Source organism: Colobus angolensis, unplaced genomic scaffold, assembly GCF_000951035.1.
Source record: "Colobus angolensis palliatus isolate OR3802 unplaced genomic scaffold, Cang.pa_1.0 Scaffold122, whole genome shotgun sequence".
NCBI lineage: Eukaryota > Metazoa > Chordata > Mammalia > Primates > Cercopithecidae > Colobus > Colobus angolensis.
This window is the reverse complement of record NW_012113364.1, coordinates 1116892-1125885: the sequence shown is the minus strand read 5'-3', so window position 1 is coordinate 1125885 and position 8994 is coordinate 1116892.

The following is an 8994-nucleotide window of genomic DNA, read 5'->3' as shown; positions in this document are numbered from 1 at the left end:
CTCCCAAGTAGCTGGGATTACAGGCATGCACCACTATACCTGGCTAATTTTTTTTTGTAGAGATGGGGTCTCTCTATGTTGCCCAGGCTGGTCTCAAACTCCTGGCCTTAAGGATGTTCCTGCCTCCACCTCCCAAAGTGCTGTGATTACAGGTGTGAGCCTTGAGAGCTTTCCTTAATATCCTTTCCTTCCAGGTCATATGGACCATGTTCTGTTTTTCTCTCAGAGAACATAGCTTTTCAGATCATGACCTGATTTCTCATGGTGAATGTGGTTGCCTTGTGAGAAAACACCTGACAGAAAAGACGGAAGAAGTGTTTTCAGCTGTCTCCAGGACAGCAGTTTAATTTCACCTTTTCAGGCAAACTGCGAGGAACTGTCCTAGTCAGTAGAATTGGTGCCCACCCCAGTCTCCTCTGACACAAATGGTAATGAAACGTTGCTGTCATTTATCAACATCAGGTATCAGCGCCCTGCATGTTCAGTGCTAAGTCATTGGCACAGATTAGATACAAATTGTCCCCTTGAATAAAAGCACTCTATACTCAGATGAAAACTATTGATTTCCAATCTACTCCCCAAAGGACTCTATCATCAGGCCACACTGGGTAAGTTGCTTCAGTTTTGACTTTTGGATTTGGGCCTGAGATTTCATTTATCAGGTCGTAACACTCAGTGTTGTTTAATTAGTATAGAAGACAAAGAAAGAATTGCTGTAAATCAGGGCATTCCAGATTGGGATATGACCTTGACGCTGCTGTTCCTACCCTGTTTCAGCTGTGATCAAGGATGCCCTCAAGGCCTCAGCATCTGATTCTTTGTGGTAAATCAAGAACATCATTAACACTCAATCGTGATTTCATTTCCAGTTTGGAAAAGCCACCTCTGCTCCTAGTGAGAATTAAGATTTTGTCACACTTATCGCAGCTATTTATTTATGTTGTAAAGATGGGGGCCGGGCGCGGTGGCTCAGGCCTGTAATCCCAGCGCTTTGGGAGGCCGAGGTGGGGGGATCACGAGGTCAGGAGATCGAGACCTGGCTAACATGGTAAAACCCCGTCTCTACTAAAAATACAAAAAAAAGAAAAAACTAGCGGGGCGTGGTGGTGGGCGCCTATAGTCCCAGCTACAGGCTCCTCCTCAGCTCAGGAGGCTGAGGCAGGGGAATGGCGTGAACCAGGGAGGCGGAGCTTGCAGTGAGCCGAGATGGCGCCACCGCACTCCAGCCTGGGCAACAGAGCGAGACTCCGTCAAAAAAAAAACAAGTAGGGGGTTGTACTGTATCTGTAAGATGTACCGTATCTGTCTCTGCCTTTCCTCCCCCTCCACTAATTGTAGCACATCATAGACAAAGGATGAATTTCCGAAATTGACAGTGCTCCTTTACAAAACGTTAAGCAAAAATGAAAGTACCCAAGCTCAGACCGGCCAGACCAGAAATCTTGTCTATTTGGTTAGTGCCCAGAAACCATGCTAGCATATAACAGGTGCTGAAAACAGGTGCTCTTAAAATAAAATAAAATAAAAAAATCTAAAAAATATTAAGTTTGGCCGGGCGCAGTGGCCCATGCCTATTTATCCCAGCACTTTGGGAGGCTGACGTACGAGGATTGCTTGAGCCCAGGAGTTCGAGGCGGGTGGATCACTTGAGATCAGGAGTTAGAGGCCAGCCTGGACAATATGGTGAAACCCTGCCTCTATTAAACATACAAAATTAGCCGGATGTGGTGACGCATGCCTGTAATCCCAGCTACTTGGAGGCTGAGGCAGGAGAATCGCTTGAACCCCAGAGGCAGAGGTTGCAGTGAGCTGAGATTGTGTAACTGCACTCCAGCCTGAGCAACAGAGCAAGGCTTAGTCTCAAAATAATAATAATAAATCAGTTTAAGAAATGAATATTAAATTTTTTTAAATGGATAAAAACATGAATAAGTCAAACGACATATAAGCATGCTTAATCTCACTAAGAAATAAATGTAATTATAATGAAATAAAGAAAATACAACTTTTCTGCTTTTATACTGATGAAAATAGAAAACAGTTGGTAATATCCTGAATTGAGAGCAGGTGAGGTGGCTCATGCCTGCAATCCTAGTACTTTGGGAGGCCAAGGCGGGAAGATTGCTTGACACCAGGAGTTTGGTACTAGCCTGGGCAACATACAGAAACCCTTGTCTTTACAAAATAATAATAATAATAATAATTAATAATAATAAGCCAGGCATGGTAGTGCACACCTGTATCCCCAGCTACTCAGGAAGCTGAGGCGGGAGGATCACCTGAGCTCACAAGTATAGTAGTGAGCTATAATTGTGCCACTGCACTCCAGTCTAGGTGACAGAGTAAGACCCCTAGTCTGAAACAACAGGAACAACAACAAAAAAAATTGCTGGAGTTGTGATGAAAACATTGTGAGGGATTTAGAGTAGTCAATTCTTAAAGGAAAATCATGTGATAGCTATTGAAATTTATAGCATCCATATCCCGGACCCAGCAATCCCACTTCTCAGATTTCAGTCTGTGGAAAAATCAATCTCATGCAAAAATATGTGTGCAAGAATGTTCATTTTAGGAATATCTGCAATAGTGAAATATGGGAGAACACCCAAGTTAGTAAATATTTTAATAAGTACAGACAATATCTGTTGAGTACTTACCTGGTGCTTGTCTCCTTAGTCTGTATTTCACAGACAATAAACTCAGGAAATTGATTCTATTAATATCTTTCACTCTCAGATAAAGACAAGTTCAAAGGCAGATGCTGAAATAGGAAAAACTTTGGGCTTTTTTTTTTGGTTTCTCTTCCTTTTTTTAATAGTAGTGCAACATACTCTTCTAGGTACTTAAAATTTTTGACACTTTTAATTTAATTTAATTTAACAAGATGGGCCTGTTATCATCATCCCCATTTTACATTTGAGGAAACTGATACTTAAAAGAGTTTAAGCAACTTGCTCAGTCTCTCACAGATAGCAAGTGACAAAAACAAGTACACTATGCTATGTGCTTGCCTACTTAAAGATAGAATACTTAGGTTTTTATCCTTTGTTTTTTTTGAGATCGAGTCTCGCTCTGTCACCCAGGCTGGAGTGCAGTGGCACGATCTCTGCTTGCTGCAACCTCCTCCTCCCGGGTTCATGCCATTCTCCTGCCTCAACCTCCCGAGTAGCTGGGACTACAGGTGCCCGCCGCCACGCCCGGCTAATTTTTTGTATTTTTAGTAGAGATGGGGTTTCACCGTGTTAGCCAGGATGGTCTCGATCTCCTGACCTCATGATCCGCCCTCCTCGGCCTCCCAAAGTGCTGGGATTACAGGCCGCGCCTGGCCTATCCTTTTTCTGACTTAATTAAATGTCTTTTTTTTTTTTGAGATAGAGTCTTACTCTGTTGCCTAGACTGGAGTGCAGTGATGCAATCTCAGCTCACTGCAACCTCCACCTCCCCGGTTCAAGCAGTTCTCCTACCTCAGCCTCCTGAGTAGCTGGGATTACAGGCACCTGCCACCATGCCCGGCTAATTTTTGTATTTTTAGTAGAGATGGAGTTTCACCATGTTTGCCAGGCAGGTCTTGAACTCCTGACCTCACGTGATCCATCTGCCTCGGCCTCCCAAAGTGCCGGAATTACAGGCATGAGCCACTGCACCCAACCAATTGAATGTCTTAAACCTCAAGTTCTTTATCTGTAAAATGGGAACAATGCCATTATCTTACAGAATTTTGTAAGTTAACGTATCTGTATCAAGTTGCATCAACCAACATTTACTGGAAGTTCTAGTTAGTGCCATCAGACAAGAACAGATTAGAAAGAAGGAAATAAAACTACCTTTCTCCACAGACGATATGATTGTTTATGTAGAAAATATAAAAGAATCCACGTAAATCTCCTGGAACTAGTAACTGAGTATAGAAAGATTGCGGTATCCAAAGTTAATATATACATGTCAATTTCTTTGTTTTCGAGCATGAACAACTGGAATTTGTAATTTTAAAAATATCATTTATGGCTGAACCCCAAAAGTGAAATATTTACGCAGAATGATAGATATAAATCCAACAAAATATTTATAAGATAGATGGACATGTCCTTCAATAAGTAAATGGATAAACAAACTGAAGTTCAGCCATAGAATGCAATATTTTTCACTGATTAAAGAAATGAACTATCAAGCCAAGAAGAGACATGAATGAATATTAAATTCATATTGCCACGTAAAAGAAACTAGCCTGTTCAAACTACATAATGTATGATTCCAGTTACCTGACATCCTAAAGAAGACAAACTATAGAGATGTTACACAGATCATTGGTCCCCAGGGGCAGGAATTCTGGGGGAGAGAGGAGGGTTGAATCAGTAATGCACAGAGGTTTTCTTTTTATTTTTTTTTGAGATGAAGTCTCGCTCTATTGCCAGGCTGGAGTGCAGTGGCATGACCTCAGCTCGCCGCAACCTCCAGCTCACTGGCTCAAATGATCCTCCTGCCTCGGCCTCCCGAGTAGCTGGGATTACAGGCACGTGCCACCAAGCCCAGCTAATTTTTGTATTTTTAGTACAGATGGGGTTTCACCATGTTGGCCAGGATGGTCTCAATCTCCTGACCTTGTGATCCGCCTGCCTCGGCCTCCCAAAGTGCTGGGATTACAGGTGTGAACCACAGTGCCTGGCCTTGATGAGGATTTTTGAAAAGAAACTAGAATCCAACTGTAAGAGCTCCCAATGGCTGAAGCTGGAACAATTTGAACAAAAATATAATAATTGAATCATGATTCAAAGTATAAAATACTTTGTATATGTGTATAAAGATTTTATATATAATACTTATTTTATATAGTTATTTATATATTAAAGTATTTTATATATACAACACTTATTATATATACTTATTTCCATAAAAAATATATACTTATATATAAATATGCATACACTTTTATATAAAAATATATATTTATATAAATATACATACACTTATTTATGTAAAATATGTCATAAATATTTTATAATACATAAAATTTTAATAAATATATGTTAATAAATATGTAAATACATATCTATAAATAACAAATAAACGGGGAAAGTAGTCAACTCTGTGATACAACATTCCAAGTGATTCTATGTAGCTACTCCAGCCTCAAGGAGGTAAAACGTAAAAGAATAAAGCTTTTCTTAAGCGTGGGCTGCCCATAGTGACTTCCTTCCAAAGGCTACAGTATGTAAAGCGGGTAAAAAAGTAACTTTCCAGAGGAGAAACCTGGGAAACTCTACGCAGCCACGTGATCAAGGTCACCATCAACAGTCGTAAATTATGTTGAAAGTATAGGCCGGGCACGGTGGCTCACGCCTGTAATCCCAGCACTTTGGGAGACTGAGGTGGGCAGATCATGAGATCAGGAGTTCAAGACAAGCCTGGCCAACATGGTGAAACCCTGTCTCTACTAAGAATACAAAAATTAGCTGCGCATGGTGGCACATGCCTGTAATCCCAGCTACTTGGGAGGCTGAGGCAGGAGAATTGCTTGAACCAGGACCAGGAGGCGGAGGTTGTGGTGAGCCGAGATTGTGCCACTGGACTCCAGCCTGGGCGACAGAGCAAGATTCCGTCTCAAAAAAAAAAAAAAAAAAAGGAAGTATGAACCCTTGATATCATGTAATAACAATAGCACTTTACCTCTGTAATCTTCCTCTCAAAAACCCATAACCTCAGTCTAATCGTGAAAAGAATATCAGACGAATTCCAAGAGAGAGGCATTCTACTATATATTTGACCGGTACTCAAAATGGTCAAGGTCATCAAAGACAGGGAAAGTCTAAGAAGCCACCACAGCCAAAAGGAGTCTAAAAAGACATGTCAACTAAATGTGGCATCGTGGATGGCATCCTGGACATTAGGTAAAGATGAAGGAAATCTAGACAAATATGGACATTAGTTAATAATATGTCAATATTGGTTGATTAATTACAATAAACTCACTACGTCTTGGACATTGGGTAAAAATTATGGAAATCAGCCAGGCGCGGTGGCTCACACCTGTAATCCCAGCACTTTGGGAGGCCAAGAAAGGTGGATCACCTGCAGTCAAAGTTCGAGAGCAGCCTCGGCAATATGATGAAACACCGTCTCTACTAAAAATATAAAAATTACCTGGGCATGGTGGTGCATGCCTGTAATTCCAGGTACTTGGGAGGCTAAGGCAGGAGAATCGCTTGAACCTTGGAGGAGGAGGTTGCAGTGAGGGAAGACTGTGCCATTGCACTCCAGCCTGGGTGACGAGAAAGAAATTCCATCTCAAAAAAAAAATTATGGAAATCTAAACAAAGTATGGACTTTAGTTAATAATGAATCAGTGTTAGTTCATTAATTATAATAAATTAACCAGTAATGTAAATTATTAGTATTAGGGGAAAATGGGAATGAGCTATATGGGAAATTTCACTATCTTCTCATTTTTTGTGTGAATACAAAACTCTTATAAAATAATTTTTTAAAGACAGCGTTCTTACAAAAAGTATTGTTCTGGATCAACTCCCACATGATCTGCAAGAATGTAGCCCCCTAGAGCAGCCCACAAAATGTCCTGGGAATTTCCAAGAGGCACTTTTAATGTCCCTCTTTCCCTTCTCTTCTCAAAGGTTCCTCCCAGAGTTGCCTATAGCAATGTTTTTCTGCTGAAATATTCTTCTCAAATAGCAATACTTCCGTCAATATTTGCAAAGGCACGGCCACTGCAGCCCACCAGAGGAGCCACGTCTGCAGTGGTACCCTCTGATCTTCCCACCAAAGCTACTACAGCAGGTATTGATACAGTTCTTTGCTGCAACCCCTTGCCCTCTGTCTTGAGTAGGAATCACGGAGACTGCGCTGGGCTCCAGGAGCAGAGACTTTTCTGTGCTCGATCCCCAGCCTTCCTCTCCAGCATAAACAATTTGCCCTTGAACCCAAACTGCAGTTTCTTATGCCTACACCAGAAACATCTTGATGTATCTGTGGACGTATCCACTGCTAGTTTTACTCAAATAGTTCTGCAAGAAATTGAGTCAGATTCACATTAGATCTCCTCTTCCTCCTTCTCCTCTAGTTCATGCTTCTGTGAAATCGGGATATTTTCACTACAGTTAATCCTGTGGGAACAAATTCCAAACTCCAAACCACTCTACATGAGGTGACCTTAGAATGAGTCAAGTTGATGGATTCCTTGGGTTGAACTCAGTGTAGGATGTCGACTCGTGGTTTAGGAGCTTTGAAGGCAATGTGCAAATTGACTGATGTGAAAATTCTTAGCACAATTCCTAGGGCATTATAAATCCTGAGCATGATGAATGCTCAGAAGTCCCTGTGAATTTTGCCAGTAGTTATGCCTATAATATGTCGATATTGGTTCATTAATTATAATAAACTCACTACATCTGGGACATTGGGTAAAAATTATGGAAATCAGCCAGGCATGGTGGCTCACACCTGTAATCCCAGCTTACTGTAAGTTCTTTAAATAAAGTATAGATGAAAACAGTTAATGTATAAAGACAAGAGTCAGAAGATCATAGCTCGCTGCAGCCTTGAATTCTTGGACTCAAGAAGTCTTCCCGTCTCAGCCTCCCAAAGTGCTGGGAATACAAGATTGCACCACTATACCCAGCCCGGAAGTCTCTTTAGAGAGGAGGGATCTCTGCTTAGGGGAACTACATTGATGAGCCCCTCAGTGTAGAATGCAAGTCGAAGTTGGAAGGAGACGGTGCTAAAAAGAAATGAGGAAGCTATTCTACAACAGAATGAATACAAATTCAGAGGAGAATAGAGAAGAGAAGAGAAAGAGGATCTGGCTCAATAATGAGCTTGGAGAAGAAGGAAGCTAAATATCCCATTTTAAACTGTTTGTATTTGAATATCCAGAAGTCTGCTACAAATACAAAGGTCTTGTTTACACAAGACCTTTGGGTTTGAGGGAAATCAAGGGGAAGAGATGGTTTCCATGTCTGGACAATGGGAAGCAACACCATTTTCTAGTGATAATATATCACGGCAAGAGGAAGTGCCAAAGCTTTAAGCCAAAGGTGGCAAGGAAATGGAAGCCCGCCCAGAATCTCAGAAGTCTTTGGGAGAGACAATGGGCTACCCACAATTTAGGGAATGAGATTAGAAAACAATGTTAAAATCTAGGGCTTAAGGGGAAGGATCATTGATGTCCCTGATGTCTGAGTTACAACAGCATGCCTTTGAGATTGAGCAAATTTCGGAGAATTGAAGTAAGTTGCGTATGCTGACCTGGCTGGATGGTTTTAAAAGTGGGACTAGAATTTGTTCCTCTGACTCACCTCCACATAGGGAAGTAAAAACCTCCTCTCCTCTTGGCCTTGCAGTGAACCGATCTATTGCTTTTTCTGCTTAATCTAACTAAGGTCAGCTCTCTTCAAGCTCATTCTCAGAGAGAGCCATTTGCAAAGTTCAACTTAAAGTGCTCACATATGCGTCCCAGGAGACAGGAACAGGCATTGTCATAATCAATAGCCAATGTTTGGTGTTATTTTATGTGTGGTGAGGTGATGATACCTACAGAGCTCTAACGTGACCAGATAAGGCTATTTTGTGGGAGGAACTTTCTCTTCATTTTTCAATAAGCAAAGTGTCTATGAAAGTAGCCTCCTCGGCTGGATGCAGTGGCTCATGCCTGTAATCCCAGCACTTTGGGAGGCTGAGGTAGGTGGATCACCCGAGGTCAGGAGTTCAAGACCAGCCTGGCCAACATGGTGAGACCCCATCTCTACTAAAAATATAAAAATTAGCCAGGTGTGGCGGCTCATGCCTGTAATCCTAGCTACTTGGGAGGCTGAGGCAGAAGAATCGCTTGAACCCGGGAGGTGGAGGTTGCAGTGAGCTGAGATTATGCCATTGCACTCCAGCCTGTGCAATAGAGTGAGACTCCATCTCAACAGCAACAACAACAATAAAAAAGAAAGAAAGAAAGAAAGAAAGAAAGAAAGAAAGAAAGAAAGAAAGAAAGAA